Below are 18476 nucleotides of genomic sequence, written 5' to 3' on the forward strand. Positions count from 1 at the left end.
ACGAGTAAAAGGACTGTGGTTTGGCAAGAATGCTTTTGAGTGCATTTAGTGCTTGTAGACAGAAAAGTAACAACTTCAAGTCCACTGGCTCTCAGCTAAAATCATGAACCAAGATCCAGAAGGCTTCTTTCATAGCCCTAGTGTAATCTTTTATTTCTTGTAGATATAGGGTAGATCTTGCTGAAAATTAAGAAGATAAATTTAGTTGTATAGGATGCTAAATTAGGACAATAGGTTGAATTCATAGTTTCTCATCTGAAATTTATGACATTGATAAAGAACTGTATCCTAATACTTCAAATATGGAAGACTAAATTCATATCACAAATAACGAGGCCAGAAGACAATGGAATATATTTAAATGTTGAAAGGAAAAATTTTCCATCCAGAAATCTATACAAGTGAAATAAGTCTTCAAAAATGAAGACAAAATAAATATATTTCCAAGAAAATTAACAGAGGATTATCAAACTAAAGGAATTGATACCAGATGAAAATTCAGATCTGTGGTAGAGAATGAAAAATTATAAATGTGTGAATAAATATGAAGAACACATTTCTTCTCTTAATTATGTAAAAAGACATGATTGATTAAAGAAAAATTAAAATGTTATGGAGACTATAATGTAATGCACAATATGTATGGTACAATATCACAAAGGATGAGAGGGTAGAAAATGGAACTATACTACTGCAAGGTCCCTGTCTTTTTCTTGAAGTGGTTCTATATTTATTTCTCAGTATATCATCAAGGATGCATGTGGTAATCCCTAGATTCGATTTTAAAAACTGTTTTAAACACCAGTGAAAAGCCAGGCATGGAGAACACCTGTAATCCCAACTACTCAGGAGGCTGAGGCAGGAGGATCCCAAATTCAAGGGCAGCCTGGGCAATTTAACAAGATCCTGACTCAGAATGAAATTTTCCAAAAAGGGCTGGGAAAGTAGCTCAGTGATAGACCCTAATATGTGTGAGGCTCTGTGTTTAATTCCCTGAACCAAGGAGTTAAAAAAGCCAGTGTAAGATTATTTAAAGTTAACATATCTTTATTCTGGAATATTTTAACACGATGTAAAACATTTCGACTCATACTGTACCAGTGATTTTGCAAAACTGTCAACCTGTTTCCAGTGGGAAAAAAATTTATTGGCTTTTCAATTACTGGAAAACCATTGTGCTTTTATTATTTTTTGTTTCATTTTCAAACAGACTACTTTGAAGAGAATAATTTGAACACATGTCTAAAATATCCATGGATTTATGAAACTGAAAACCATAAATCAGCAAGAAGACAAATAAATAAAAATTCCAATACCATGTAATCAACACAAAGTTTGGAGGCTTTAATTTCTAAAAAAGTCTTAATAAATTAAAAGGACAGAGCTAGCTGTGTGTAGTGATACATACCTATAATCCCAGGAATTTGGGAGGCCAGGCATGAAAATGGCAAGTTTAAGACCAGACTGGGCAACTCAGTGATACCCTGCCTCAAAATAAAAATTTTAAAAGGGGCTTTGTATGTAGCTCAGTGGTAGGGAACCTTTGGATCTAATTCTTTGTACCACAAGAAAACAAAAAACAAACACAAACTGGTCTACTTCTTTAACATACTAAAATGGAGAAAATGTCAACCTAAAAACCAGCATATCATGTCCAATAAGAAAACTCTACAAGTATTTCCTATAGAAGTCAAAAAAAGCTAAAAACATACCCATCTTATAATTACTTAGCACTGTTATAAAAGTAATAGTTAATGCAAGCAGATAAAAGAATAAAATCTAGGAAGAAGAAAGTAAAATTATATTTACAAATAATAAGATTAAATTCCTAGGAAACACAAAGAAATTAACTGGAAAACTTTTTTTTCCAATTTATAACTTTTTTTTTTTTTGAGTCAGGGTCAGGGTCTCATGCTAAGTTTCTTAGGGCTTTGCTAAGTTGTAAGAGGCTGGCTTTGAACTTGCAATTCAACTTCCTCAGCCTCCCAAATTGCAAGGATTACAAGCATGTGCCATCACATTCAGCAAGAAAACTATTTGGCGGGGTGGGAGAGGGTTATTTGGGATTGAACTCAGGGGCACTCGACCACTGAGCCACATCCCCAGTCCTGTTTTTTGTTTTATTTAGACACAGGGTCTCACTGAGTTGCCTCACTTTTGCTGAGGCTGACTTTGAATCTCTTGATCCTCCTGCCTCAGCCTCCCAAGCCACTGGGATTACAGTCGTAAATCACCATGCACAGCAAGAAAACTATTTTTAAACCAATAAAAAAATCAATGGCCTTCAAATATATAAGCAACAATTCAAAAAATATAAAGTTATTCCAATATAGGAGCAACAAAGCATAATAGATGACCTAAGAATAAAGTCATCAAAAAAAGTGCAAGACCTATCTGTTAAAATCTTTTAAAACTTAGAAGCACTGAATAAATATAATTGTTTAACCTATTTTGGATGGAGAGACAAATTAAAGTGTTAACTTTGTATCTATAATTTTTGTATCAATATAATGCAACCCAAACAAAATGCCAATAGAATTTTTAAATGAGGTCACTTGATTCTAAAGCTAACAACAACATACGTGTGAGTCAAACTGGACAGATACTAGGGGAAAACGTAATAACTTCAGGCGTGGTGGTGCGTGACTATAATCCCAGGGACTTGGGAGGCTAAGGCAGGAAGATTATAAATTCAAATCCAGTCTGGGTAATTTAGCAAGGTCTTGTCTCAAAATAAAATTTAAAAAGGGCTAGGGATGTAGCCCAGAGGTAGAGGTAGAACACTTAAGCATATGCAAGACCATGGAATGAATTTTCAGTAACACAAGAAAACAAAAAGAAAAAAGTAGTAATGAGGAGTACTAGCCTAACTCAGGTGATAAAATACAGTTATATAACTATATTAGTTTAATTATATTGTTTAATTTATTTAGTTAATTATAACAGTTATAATAATTACAAGCATGGTTACAAGGAGATATACATACAACAATGAAAAAGAAAGTACAAAGATAATCTAAATAACATGAGAAAATTTAGAATATGATAACAGTGAAATTGTATATCAGTAGTGAAAAAAATGGACTGGTAACTATCTTGGGAAAAAAATCAAGATGAGTGCTCTCAGACTAAAGGAAATTCTAAATTAATCAACCACTCTCAAAGAGTAGTTGAAAGACAAAGATTGTAAAATTAAAGATTAATAAAATAAAATGTGTGCAAATTAAAATTTTATGCATGTAAAAAACAAATAACAACAAATATAAAAATACAAGGAAATATATATATATATATTAAATATTTATTTTTTGGTGTAGATGGACCCAACACAATGTCTTTATTTTTATGAGGTGCTGAGGATCGAACCTGAGTCCCGCCCCTGTAGGCGGGCGCTCTACCACTGAGCCACAATCCTAGCCCAGGAAATATATTTATTTGTTATATAAAATTTAACAGCAAAGGCTTGGAAACAATGTATTAATTGAACATAAGTAAATTTAGATAAATTTGTTCAATATCAAGAAGCAAGTAGATGGGTAGCTCTCTATAAACAAGATATGGAAAAAAAATAAGATATTAAAAAAATTTTTAAAACATGGGACAGAATAATGCACATAATATGCTACTTCAATGTGTGTGTTTGCATACATATAATTGTACATATAGTTTTAATATTTATAGGTATACCTTTGAATGCACAGACTATCTGTGGGAGTACAAACAAGAAACTGATAATAAAAGTGGACTCTGGGAAGGAGTTCTATAAAGATGTAAACCAGATTGCTGAAGGTTGGAATGAGGTGGTAAAAAGATAAACTGATATATTTCACTGAATTCCCTTTAGTATTTTTCATATTTGGAAGTATGTGCATGTTTTACATAATCAAAAATAGTTAATATTTTAAAGGATTTGGGTGAGAATTTGTAACAGAGATTAAGAATTTAATATCTATATATTTAGTTGTATTTCTCCCTGCAGGAAGTTGTTTCTAAATGAGATCCTATGCAAACCCAGAGATATCAGAATAGGGTTTTACCATCTATTTGCATAAAACGCTGCTAGAATGTGCAATATTTATGAATATTGCCCTTTGTACTATAAAATCCATTTAATAATGTTTTCACTCTAGATTTATTATTTAACTAGATCAAATTAGGAACAAACTATGCCAGACCCAGAACTCAGACTCTTCATTTTTAAACAATGCTCAACTAATTTCAAGAGCTTTGGTATTCAACCTTCAGTAACATTTATAGATATAATACAGAATCACAGAATTTCAAAACTTAATATGAGTTCAGATTTAGGTCAGCCTTTACTATAGAACAAGGGAAACTAGTTAGAAGGAAACAAAACCATAATCTCTTCACAGACTTTTGCTTTCAAATAATCTTTATAAAATTTATACTTAATACACTTATATGATATTTACCACATCCTCAAAAGTGTTATGAACTAACATCAAAGCCAGCAATAGCTTCTGTTTTCAGGCATGATGGAGTAATAAAGATAATATTTATGCTCTGCTGTAACAACTAGAAAACTGAATGAAGCATGAAACTGGACAATAAGCAGCAGCACAAAACTGTGATGGATGAGACAAGGGATACAAAATAAGCGAGCCCTGTAACTGCCCTGACTTTTCTGCCCTTTAGTATCTTTTGATTCTTAGGAATGCTCTAGGACAGGAGCAAAACAAAACAGAGAGATTGCTGGCTTGAAGTCAGAGGTCAGAGTTAAGAACCCTTAGACAGTTGAAAGCAGCAGAGCAGAGCCCCTAAAATTGAAAGCCCCACAAATCTGTAAATAACTGCCTGCCAAAACACAGCCAAACACTTTCAAAAGGAAAACAACCAAATCCAAATGCACAACAGAAAAATATTAACAAGGTCCGTAATCTAATTTTTTGAAATGCCAGGAAGAGGATAATGTGAAACAATCAGAAAAAAATAATCAATAAAAAGATAGCCAAAAAGACAGAAATTATAAAATCAGCAGACAAGGAAGTTGAGAGTAATTATATCTATTTTCAAATGTTTAAAAAACAAAAATGTATTCAAAAACCCGAAAAAAGCCAAAAGGAACTCTAGAAAATAAAAATATCTGAAATTTTTTTTTAAATACTAGATGGATTACAAAACAGACACTTGTGTTAGGCAGTTTTCTGTAAGTATAGCAAATACCTAAGATAACAAACTTATAAAGAGAAAAGGGTTATTTTGGTTCACGGTTGAGAGGTTTCAGACCAGGGCCCATTGGAGCTGGTTCCTCTGGGTCTGTGGCTGCATGTCATGGCAGGAACACACAGCGGCACAAAACCCCTCACCTCATGGCCAGGGATCAAGAGAGCAAGGAGTGGGTCAGAATCCCACCATCCCCGTCCACAGCACAACCCCAGTGACCTAAAGACCGCCCAATAGACCCCACCTCTCAAAGATTCCACTACCTCACAATGGCACCAAGCTGGAAAGCAAGACATGGGCCTTTGGAGGACATTCCATATTCAAACTATACCAACACTACAGAAAACAATCACTGGATCTAAAGACACAGCATGGAACCTTTACACTGAAGTGCAGAGAGAAAAAAAAACTGAATCAAAATAAAAAGAGCATCCCTGGCCTATAGGTCAATATCAAGCAGTGCACATACATATACCTGGAGTCATAAAGGAGACACACAGAAAGGGAAGGACAGAAAACAACATGAACAAGTAGTGGCTAAAATTTTTCCAATTTTGATAAACCTATAAATCTAGGTATCCAGAAAACTCAATGAACCCAATCCTGGATAAACACAAATAAATTAATGTCAAGAAACATAATCAAATTACAGAATTACAAAATTACATTAAATACGAATGGTTTAACATTCAGTCCAATAAAAAGGCAGAATGTATCAGAGTAAGTAAAAAAAAAAAAACACAGATTTATCTACATGCTATCTATTTCTTTAAAAGTCATTTTAAATATAATGACATAAGTCAGCTAAAAGTAAACAATATAGGAAAATATACAAAAGTACAACATGGAAAAGCTAATCATAATAAATCTGGAGGGAAAAAGAGAAAAATCATATATATAATAAAGGGGACAATTCACAAATAAGACAGAAAATCCAAAATGAGTATACCCACCTAACAAAAGAGCTGTTGAAGAGAATTGACAGAATGGGAAGGAATCATGGATAAATCTACAATTTTAGTTAAATATTTCAAATTTCTCTCATAATAAATGATAAAAAACACACAGAAAATCAGTAAGATATGTAGAAGACATGACTATCACCATCAACTAACTGGATCAAATTGGCATTTATAGAACACTCCGATCCATAACAGCAGATTACACTTCTGGAATGGGGAATTGCTGTCTAATTAGTACAAAGATTTATTTTTACAAGATTAAAAAAGTTCTAGATATGGACAGTGGTATGGTTGAGTAACAACGTGAATATTTAACATCACTCAACTGTACGTTTTAAAATGCTAAGATGGCAAATTTTGTTATGTATATTTTACCATAATTAATAAATAAGCAATTTATTAGAATACTGAATTAAGCATCAGTAACAAAGATCATTTGGGGACATCCTAAAATACTGTAATTAAAATACATTTGAATAATCCATGGCTCAAGGAATAAACACAAAGGACAACAGAAAACATTTTGAAGAGATTGGAAATGAAAATATAGCATTCAAAAATTTCTAGAATGCAGCTAAACCAGTGTTTGGAGGGAAACATGTAGCTTTAAATGCTTATTGGAAAAAAGTCAGGTCTAAAACCAGTGATAGAATAACATGAATAAAGTAAAACCAAAATAAGTAGTGGGAAAAAAATAATAAAAGTAAGAATTAGTACAAATAAAATTAAAATAGACAAAAACATAAATAAAAATCAATTAAACCAAGTTTTCCTTGAAAAAAGAAATTAATAAAAATTATAAAGTAACAGCTAAATTCACTAAGAAAAAAGAGAAAAGTCATAAGTTATCAGTAACTAGAAGGGAAAAGTGTACATTATTTTATATCTACAGACATTAAAAGGATAGTAAGAGGGGATGAAGATGTGGCTCAGTGGTAGAGTGCTAGCCTCTCACATGTGAGGTACTGGGTTCAATCCTCAGCACCACATAAAAACAAATTTTTAAAAAGATATTTTTTTAAAAAAGGAATAGTAAAGTAATGTAATGAAAAATGTATGCCAATAAATTCAACAACTTAAAGGAAATTAGAAAATTCCTTGAAAGACATGATTACCAAAACTGAATCAAGAAGAAACAGAAGGGAGGGGAGATGGGAATGGGAAAGACAGTAGATGAGCCAGACATAACTTTCCTATATTCATACATGAATAGTGTAACTCCACATCATGTACAACCACAAAAATATCAAGTTATATTTCATATATGTGGGATATGTCAAAATACATTCTTCTGTCATGTATAACTAACAAAAACAAATAAAAATAAAAAAGAAGAAATAGAACATCTGAAGAAATCTATATCTTTAAACGTAATTGAATTTGTAATTTAAACATCTTCACAGAAAACTCCAGACTCAGCCTCTCTGGTAATACTATCAAATATTTAAAGAATAAATATTGATCTTACAAAAACATTTTCAGAAAAGATGCAAGGAGGAAACACTTTCAAATTCCTGTGGTAAGGTAGCATTCTACTTACACCGGAAGCAGATAAAGAGGTTTTAAGAAAAACTTCAGATCAATATCTTTCATGAACATAGATGAAAAAATTCTGAATCAAATTTGAGTAAATCAAATCTAAGAACATAAAAACTCCAACAACATCTAAAAAAAGAATACACCATAACGAACTGGCATTTATTTTCAACTTTTAAACAAACCTTGCATCCCTATAATAATGCTCACATGACTGGCTGACACGTGAACACAAATTAATTGTAAACCACTACATTAGACGAAAAAAAAGAAAGCCCTTTAATCCCTAAATAAATGTTTTTTAAAAAGCATTTGGCAGCATTCAAGATCATTTATTATTAAAAAATAACTCTCATACTATGACTAGAAGAGAACTTTCTGAACATAAAAGGGGCTTCTACAACAAAATCTACAGCTAACTTCATACTTAATGGTGAGAGATTGAATATTTTCTCCCTATAGTCAGAAACGAAACAAATATATACAATATCATAATTCTCTTCAACACTGTCAAATTCTGGTCACTGCAATAAGGCAAGAATTATCCCAAGGAATCTACAAGTAAAATAATAATAATAATAGTATAACTAATATGAATATATCACAAGGTCATAGGATATAAATTCAATATACAAAAATAAACTGAATTTCTTTTTTTAAAAATTTTTTTTCAGTTGTTCATGGACCTTTATTTTATTTATATGTGGTCCTGAGAATCAAACCCAGTGCCTCAACATGCTAGGCATGCGCTTTACCACTGAACCACAACCCCAGCTCCCAAAAAAACTGAAGTTCTAATACCAGAACTAGATAATTGTATATTTAAAAACCTTTAAATATATCATTTACAATGCATCCAAAAAATGTGAAATACTTAAATTTAATAAAATATATATAGGACCTATATAAGAAAAATTACAAAACATAGCTGAAAGAAATTAAATAAGACCTAAATAAATGATGAGGTATATTATGTTCCTGGATTAGAACATAATACAGTTAAAATGTCAATCCTTCCCATATTAATCTACAAATTCAATGCAGTTCAAATCAATATTCCAACAAACTTTATTAGAGAAATTGGTAAGCTGATCCTATATTTTAACTTATATGAAAATGCAAAGAACCTAAAGAAACAAAGCTAGAAAATTTACACTATCTGATTTAAAGACTTATAATAGGGCTACAGTAATCAAGATAGTATGAAACTTGCATAAGGATAGATATATAATAAATCAATAGAACAGAAGAGAGAAAAGGACCCTGTTTATACAGTCACTTGATTTTGGGGGGGTTTTTTATTGGTTGTTCAAAACATTACAAAGCTCTTGACATATCATATTTCATACATTAGATTCAAGTGGGTTATGAACTCCCATTTTTACCCCAAATACAGACTGCAGAATCACATCGGTTACACATCCACATTTTTACATAATGCCATATTAGTAACTGTTGTATTCTGCTACCTTTCCTATCCTCTACTATCCCCCCTCCCCTCCCCTCCCATCTTCTCTCTCTACCCCATCTACTGTAATTCATTTCTCTCCTTGTTTTTTTCCCATTCCCCTCACAACCTCTTATATGTAATTTTGTATAACAATGAGGGTCTCCCTCCATTTCCATGCAATTTCCCTTTTCTCTCCCTTTCCCTCCCACCTCATGTCTCTGTTTAATGTTAATCTTTTCCTCCTGCTCTTCCTCCCTGCTCTGTTCTTAGTTGCTCTCATTATATCAAAGAAGACATTTGGCATTTGTTTTTTAGGGATTGGCTAGCTTCACTTAGCATAATCTGCTCTAGTGCCATCCATTTCCCTGCAAATGCCATGATTTTGTCATTTTTTTTAGTGCTGCCTAATACTCCATGGTGTATAAATGCCACATTTTTTTTATCCATTCATCTATTGAAGGGTATCTGGGTTGGTTCCACAGTCTAGCAATTGTGAATTGTGCTGCTATGAACATCGATGTGGCAGTATCCCTGTAGCATGCTCTTTTAAGGTCTTCAGGGAATAGTCCGAGAAGGGCAATAGCTGGGTCAAATGGTGGTTCCATTCCCAGCTTTCCCAGGAATCTCCAAAGTGCTTTCCAAATTGGCCGCACCAATTTGCAGTCCCACCAGCAATGTACAAGAGTACCCTTTTCCCCACATCCTCGCCAGCACTTGTTGTTTGACTTCATAATGGCTGCCAATCTTACTGGAGTGAGATGGTATCTTAGGGTGGTTTTGATTTGCATTTCTCTGACTGCTAGAGATGGTGAGCATTTTTTCATGTACTTGTTGATTGATTGTATGTCCTCCTCTGAGAAGTGTCTGTTCAGGTCCTTGGCCCATTTGTTGATTGGGTTATTTGTTATCTTATTGTTTAATTTTTTGAGTTCTTTGTATACTCTGGATATTAGGGCTCTATCTGAAGTGTGAGGAGTAAAAATTTGTTCCCATGATGTAGGCTCCCTATTTACCTCTCTTATTGTTTCTCTTGCTGAGAAAAAACTTTTTAGTTTGAGTAAGTCCCATTTGTTGATTCTTGTTATTAACTCTTGTGCTATGGGTGTCCTATTAAGGAATTTGGAGCCCGACCCCACAATATGTAGATCGGAGCCAACTTTTTCTTCTATCAGACGCAGAGTCTCTGATTTGATATCAAGCTCCTTGATCCATTTTGAGTTAACTTTTGTGCATGGCGAGAGGAGGGGATTCAGTTTCATTTTGTCGCATATGGATTTCCAGTTTTCCCAGCACCATTTGTTGAAGATGCTATCCTTCCTCCATTGCATGCTTTTAGCCCCTTTATCAAATATAAGATAGTTGTAACTTTGTGGATTGGTTTCTGTGTCCTCTATTCTGTACCATTGGTCCACCCGCCTGTTTTGGTACCAGTACCATGCTGTTTTTGTTACTATGGCTCTGTAATATAGTTTGAAATCTGGTATTGGTATACCACCTGATTCACAATTCCTGCTTAGAGTTGCTTTTGCTATTCTGGGTCTTTTATTTTTCCATATCTATTTCATGATTGCTTTATCTATTTCTACAAGAAATGCCATTGGGATTTTGATTGGCATTGCATTGAACCTATAGAGAGCTTTTGGTAATATCGCCATTTTGATGATGTTAGTTCTGCCTATCCATGAACAAGGTATATTTTTCCATCTTCTAAGATCATCTTCTACTTCTCTCTTTAGGGTTCTGTAGTTTTCATTGTATAAATCTTTCACTTCTTTTGTTAGGTTGATTCCCAAGTATTTTATTTTTTTTGAGGATATTGTAAATGGGGTGTTTTTCCTCATTTCCATTTCAGAAGTTTTGTCGCTGATATACAGAAATGCCTTTGATTTATGTGTGTTGATTTTATATCCTGCCACTTTGCTGAATTCATTTATTACTTCTAGTAGTTTCTTTGTAGACCCTTTTGGGTCTTCTAGGTATAGAATCATGTCATCCGCAAATAGTGATAATTTAAGTTCTTCTTTTCCTATTTTTATGCCTTTAATTTCTTTCGTCTGTCTAATTGCTCTGGCCAGTGTTTCAAGAACTATATTGAATAGAAGTGGTGATAGAGGACATCCCTGTCTTGTTCCAGATTTTAGAGGGAATGCCTTCAATTTTTCTCCATTCAGAATGATTCTAGCCTGAGGCTTAGCATAGATAGCTTTTACAACATTGAGGTAAGTTCCTGTTATCCCTAGTTTTTCTAATGTTTTGAACATAAAGGGATACTGTACTTTGTCGAATGCTTTTTCTGCGTCTATCGAGATGATCATATGGTTCTTATCTTTAAGTCTATTGATGTGGTGAATAACATTTATTGATTTCCGTATATTGAACCATCCTTGCATCCCAGGGATGAATCCTACTTGATCATGGTGCACAATTTTTTTGATGTGTTTTTGTATCCGATTCGCCAGAATTTTATTGAGGATTTTTGCATCTAGCTTCATCAGAGATATTGGTCTGTAGTTTTCTTTCTTTGAGGTGTCTTTGTCTGGTTTTGGAATCAGGGTGATGTTGGCCTCATAGAATGAATTTGGAAGAGCTCCCTCTTTTTCTATTTCCTGAAATAACTTGAAAAGTATTGGTATTAATTCTTCTTTAAAGGTTTTGTAAAACTCCGTTGTATACCCATCCGGTCCTGGGCTTTTCTTGGTTGGTAGTCTTTTGATTGCTTCTTCTATTTCATCCATTGATATTGGTCTGTTCAAATTGTGTGAGTCACTTGATTTTTGATAAAGGTGCCAGGGTATTCACATGAAATAAAAATCAACCTCAATCTCACCTTAAAATATACACAGAAATTAACCTAAGTAGGTCATAGACTTACATGTAAATGTGAAAACTATATTTCTAGAAGAAAATCTTCATGACCCTGGAGTAGGCCAATATTTTGTAGATAGTACTCAGAAATCATGATCCAGATTAGAAGATATAAATAAACTGGACTTCACAAAATTTCTCTACAAAAAACAAAAATTTTTTAAAAGTCTCTACAAGCACTATTAAGAAAAAGTAATCTTCAGACCACAAATAAGTTTATAATAGATAGATATCCAGAAATTAATGAAAATTCTGACAAACCAATAATAAAAATAAAAACAACCTATTAAAAGCACATTTTTAAAAAGAAACTAAAGGTTTACAAAAGAAAATGTACTAGCAGGGCATGGTAGCACACACCTGAAATTCTAGTGGCTTAGGAGGCTGAGACAGAAAGATAACAAGAAAGACCAGTCTTGGCAACATAGTGATACCTGTCTCAAAAAAAGAACTGGCATTGTAGTTCAGTGGTAGAGCAAGCACCCCTGGGTGCAATCCCCAGTACTACCAAAAAAAACGAAAGGAAGGAAGGAAGGAGAGAAGGGGGAAAGAGGGGGCGGAGGGAAGGAAGGAAGGAAAAACAAAAAAAAAAGAGAAAATGTGCTGAAAGTCAGTAAGCATATGAAAAGATGCCCAACCTCATTAGTAACTAGGAAAATGTAAATTAAAACCACAACAAAATATCATTAGGCATGCATTCAAAAGACAAAAATTAAAAAGACTGACAACACCACTTGTTGAAAAGGATGTCAAACAACTGGAACTCTATAGTGCTAGTGGGAGTATAAAATATTAGGCACCATAACAAAATAGTTCAGTAGTTTCTTTAGAGTTATACATACACTTACCACCATGTGACTGAGGACTGAGTAATTCTACATCCAAGTACTTACCCAAGAGAATTGAAAACCTATGTACATAATCCATAGTTGAATATTCATAGAAGTTTTATTCACAATACCAAAAAATCCCAACCAAACATCAATCAAGAAAATAAACAAATAAATTGTAGTATATCTTCAATATATAAATAGAATAGTACACAGAAATAAAAAGAAATAAATTAGTAATATAAGAGCAGCATGGATGAAAAACACGCTGATCAGCATGCATTTGGCTGGCAAAGAGGCCAAACACTAAGTCCATGCTGTACAACTCCACACATATGAGACTGGAAAAGAAAATCTTATCTATAGCAATAGAAAACAGGTCACTGGTTGCTTTATGGGTGGGCACAAAAACAAAGTGATCAGGAATGGATACAGGGAACTTTCTGGGAACATGGAAATGTCCTGTATCTAATTATACTATTCAGTCACGATAAAAATAAATAAATCTGATTACACAGACTAATATATTTCTGGGTTCATTGAAATATATGCTTAAAATGGGAATCTTAGTGTATGTAAATTATATTTTGATAAAGTGACCTTTCTTGTTTTGTTTTTCTTTTCTTCTTTTTGTTTGATTTGTTTTGAGAGGCAGTTTTGCTTTGTTGCCCGGGCTGATCTCAAATTCATAGATAGGTTCAAAGTGATTCTCCTCTCTCAAATGCAGACAAAGAGGTGGTTAATCACCACTCCAGCTGAAGGAATGAAGGTGAAATAGTACAAGTCTCTACATTTTTTCCACAAAGTGGTTCTACCATTAATAAACAACACAAAACTACAAGAAATTAAGATTAAAGTCAAAATCAATGAAATAAAGATTTGAAAAATATAAATGATCAATAAAACAAAGAGTTGCTTCCTTGAAATGATAAACAAGATAGATAATCCTTAGTCAAACTAACCAAAAGAAAAAGAGAGAGGCCCCAAATTAATTATATTAGAGATAAAAAAAAATAGATACCACCACAGATAGCACAGAAATCTAGAAGATCAATAGGAAGTATTTTGAAAACTTGCACACTAATAAATTGGAAAACCTAGAAGAAAAAGGATCTAGACATATAAGACCTGCAATATTGAACCAAGAAGATACAGGAAACCCAAACAAACCAAAAACAAGCAATGAAGCAATAAGAAATAGCCTTCCAACAAAGAAAAGCCCAGGACCAGATGGATTCTCAGCTGAATTTTGAGAACTCTGAGAACTGATAACAACACTGCTCAAGTATTCCATGAAATAGAAAAAGAAGAAATACTTCTAAATTCATTCTATGAAGCCATTATCACCCTGATACCAAAATCAGATAAATACAAAGAAGGGAAAAAAATACAGACCAATATCCCTTATAAACATAAATATAAAAACCTTTAATAAAATATCAGCAAATCAGGGGCTGGCTTTGTGGCTCAGCAGTAGAGCACTTGTCTAGCACGTGTGAGGCCCTGGGTTCGATCCTCAGCACCACATAAAAATAAAATAAAGGTATTGTGTCCAACTACAACTAAAATTATACACACACACACACACACACACACACACACACACACACACACATATATCAGCAAATCATATTCAACAATACACTAAGAAGACTGTACCTCATAATCAAATTGGTTTCATTCCAGGGATGGGAGGATGGTTCAATGTACACAAAACAATAATTGTAACTCACCACATAAATAGAACCAAGGACAAAAATCAAAAATCACACAGTAATTCAATAGATGCAGAGAAAGCCTTTGGAAAAATTCAGCACCCATTCATGTTGAAAACACTGAAGAAACTAGAGATAAAAGGAATTTACATCAATATTGTAAAGAGTATATATGACAAACCCAAAGCCAATATTGTAGTGAATGGAGAAAAACTGAAAGTACTTCCTCTAAAATCAGGAACAAGTCAAGGATGTCCACTGTCACCACTCCTATTCAATACAAGACTGGAAATTCTAGCCAGAGGGGCTGGGGTTGTAGCTCAGTGGTAAAGCACTTTCCTAGCACATGTGAGGTCCTGAGTTCAATCCTTAGCACCACTTAGAAATAAATAAATAAAATTTAAAGATGACTTTTAAAAAACAAATAAAATAAAGGTTAAAGTCTTTTAAAAAGAAAGAAAAGAATTTATAGCCAGAGCAATTAGGCAAGAGAAGGAATTAAAAGGGAATCAAATAGAAAAGGAAAAAGTCAAATTATGACTGTTTACAGATGATACAATCCTATACTTAGAAGACCCAAAAAGCCCCACCAGAACACTGCAAGAGCTAATATACAACTTCAGCAAGTAGTAGGACACAAAATCAATGTACAAAAATCAATAGCTTTCCTCTACATCAATAATGAACTCACTGGAAAAGAAATTTTAAAAAAACATTTCCAATCACAATGGTCTCAAAAAACAAATAAGGTACCTAGGAAAAAATCTAACCAAGGAGGTGAAAGACTTCTGCAATAAAAAGTATAGAACATTAAAGAAAATAAATGAAGAAGACACAAGAAGATGGAAAGACCTTCCATACTGATGGATACGCGCAATTAATATTGTTAAAGTGGTCATATTAACAAAAGCAATAAACAGACTCAATGAAATCCCCATCAAAATGCCAATGACACTCTTCATAGAACAAGGGGGGAAAAAACAGCTCTACAGTTCATTTGGAAGAATAAAAGATCCAGAATAGTCAAAGCAATCCTGAGCCAAAAAAAAAAAAATGCTGAAGGCATCATAATGCCTGACTTCAAATTATGCTACATAGTTATAGTAACAAAAACTGCATGGCACCAGCATAAAAACAGACACATAGACCAGTGGAACGGAATAGAAGACAAAGAGACAAACTCACACAGATACAAACATCTGATACTTGACGAAGGTGCCAAAAACATATGTTGAAGAAAAGACACCACAAATGGTGCTGGTAAACTGGTTATCCATATGTAGAAGGATGAGGCCAGATCCTTCTCTCTCACCCTGCACAAAAGGACCAAAGACCTAGGAAACAGACCAGAAATTATTCAACTCCTAGAAGAAAATGTAGGGTCAACACTCTAGGCACAGGCATTAACCTGTGCCTCAACAGGGCTCCTAATGCTCAGGAAAAAATACCAAGAACTAACAAATGTGATAGCTTCAAATTAAAAAGCTTCAGCATAGCAAAAGAAACAAGATTGTGAAGAAAGAATCTTCAGAATGGAAGAAAATATCTATTTCTATAAAATCTTTCAGTCATTGTCAGTCCCTCAAAGACGGGGATAAGGACATGGTTCCCCTTGTCTTCCCAGTTTAACTACACTGATTAAAGTTCCTTTCATGGTTTTCATTAAAAAAAGAAGAAGGGGGAGGGAATCTTTGCCAGCTACTCTTTTTACAGATGATTAAAATCTAGAAATATGAATAATTCAAACAACTTACCACCCCAAAACCAAATAACCCAATCCATAAATGGGCAAGTGAACCAAACAGATATTTCACAAAAGAAGAAATACAAATGGCCATCAAGTGTGCAAAAAAAAAAAATGTTCAACATCTTTAGCAATCAGGAAAATGAAAATGAAAATCACACTGAAAGTTTATCTCACTCCAGTTAGAATGGCAGCAATTAATAATACAAGTAACAGAGCCAGGTGCAGTGATACACACCTGCAATCCCAGTGACTCAGAAGGCTGAGACAGGAGATCCCAAGTTAGAGGTCATTCTACACAACTTAGTGAGACTGTCTTTACAATAAAAACTAAAAAGGCCTAGGGATGTAGCTAAGGTGTAGAACACCCCTGGGTTCAATCCCCAGTATTGGGAAATAAACAACAATAATAAACGCTAAAGAGGATGTGGAGGAAAAGGAGCACTTTTATACTGTTGGGGGGACTATGAATTAGTACACCCACTATGGAAATCATTATGGAGGTTCCTCAAAAGACTAGGAATGGAATTATCATATGACCTAGCTATCCACTCTTTGGCATTTATTCTAAATAATTAAAGTCAGAGGCCACTGAGCTGGGAGTTTTGACCTTGGATGCAGGGTCTCAGGATTCGGGGTCTCAGGATTTCGGGGTCTCGGGGCCTAGCCCTGCAGAACAGCATATGGAGTACAAGGTACCTGGCTCCCAATGGCCTACGGCAAGGATCTGACTGAAGAGCTTTCTTTTCTGTGGGCAGCTCCCCTGAAGGACACCTTAGAACGGTGATGATGATGAGATAGGAAACAATATGACAGAAACAGAGGCCTGCTATAAAAGTGAAATGTTTGATCTGTCAGAAAAGCACAAAATGGACCACAAGATGAGAGGAATTAATCTTATCTTCAATCATGAGAGGTTCTTCTGGCACTGGACACTGCAGGTGAGGCGGGGCACAGAGTGGACAGAGAGAACTTTACTTTCAGGTTTTCAGATCTAGAATTTGAAGTGAAATACTTTAATGCTCTTAAAGCAGAAGAACTTCTGCTCAAAATTCATAAAGATACTTTACATTTATTAAAGAATACCAAGTCAGGTGCAATGGTACATGCCTATAACCTCAGAAACTTGGGAAGCTGAGGCAGGAGGACCACAAGTCTGAGGACAGCCTAGCCAACTTTAGGAGGCCCTAAGCAATTTGGTGAGATCTTGTCTTAAAAAGTGAAAGGGCACGTCTGGGTTTAATCTCATGTACCAAAATAAAGAATACCAAATCCTCCGATCATGACTGGATTGTTCTTCTAGTATCAAATTAAAAAACTTTTTAAATATTTATTTTTTAGTTGTAGTTGCACATGATACCTTTATTTATATGTGGTGCTGAGGAGCAAACCCAGGGCCTCACACATGCTAGGCGAGCGCTCTACCACTGAGCCACAATCCCAGCCCCTCAAATTAAATTCTTATATGTAGGTAACAAACATCTTGTTTTCATTCCTATAAACATTTGGGTGGCCCTTCACTGTGTCAACCTTTAGTCATATAGATGTCTTTTTTTGGGGGGAGGGGTAAGTGGGGATTGAACTAGGCAAGTGTTCTACCACTGAGCCACAACCCCAGCCCCCAGCACCAATTGTTTTTTATGTTCCTAAGCCACAGTGAAGGCAATCACATTCATGCATATGATGCCAAAATTAAAATTCAGACATTAACTGGCTTGTTCAAAGGAGACAAGTGACAGAGCCTGGTTGGAAAACCCAAGATATTTATCATTCAGGCGTGTTAGGGAAACCAACCCAGTGTGCCAGTCACTCCTTCGGAAGTCATGGACCATCAGACAGACAAGCTAGAGGACACAACTGAGGTGGATACTGCTTGCTGGAGCAGACTTCCTCAGGTGCTACTGTGTCACAGGGGATATTATTTTCATCCAAAAACTGTGAAGGGCTCAAAATCTATGTGAGATGCTGGGAAAATATGGCTCCTCCTCAGAGTTCACAGGTAAACAGGAAGGTTCTTAGCACCAAGCAGACCCCTGTAAACATCAAATGCAACTGGAAAGAAGCAGGTTCCCCGCTTTGCCTCAGTGCTAACTAAAAGGCTTCATTTCTGGGGCTGAGGCTGTAGCTCAGTGGAAAAGCACTTGCCTTGCATGCGTGAGGCACTGAGTTCAATCCTCAGCACCACTTAAA

At 34.6% G+C, this 18476-nt stretch overlaps 1 protein-coding gene and 1 pseudogene across 3 annotated transcripts in view; one reads left to right on the top strand and one right to left on the bottom strand.

Moving 5' to 3' along the window:
* Positions 1-18476, bottom strand: part of TTC28 (tetratricopeptide repeat domain 28) — a 622345-nt gene that overhangs the window by 499046 nt on the left and 104823 nt on the right. The window lies entirely within an intron of this gene.
* On the top strand, positions 17096-18247 carry LOC308645247 (caspase-6-like; annotated as a pseudogene). Its single transcript has 2 exons — positions 17096-17388; positions 17912-18247. The product of its transcript is annotated as a caspase-6-like (transcript).

The sequence above is a fragment of the Spermophilus citellus genome (assembly GCF_964194105.1).
Source record: "Spermophilus citellus genome assembly, chromosome: 3".
Classification (NCBI taxonomy): domain Eukaryota; kingdom Metazoa; phylum Chordata; class Mammalia; order Rodentia; family Sciuridae; genus Spermophilus; species Spermophilus citellus.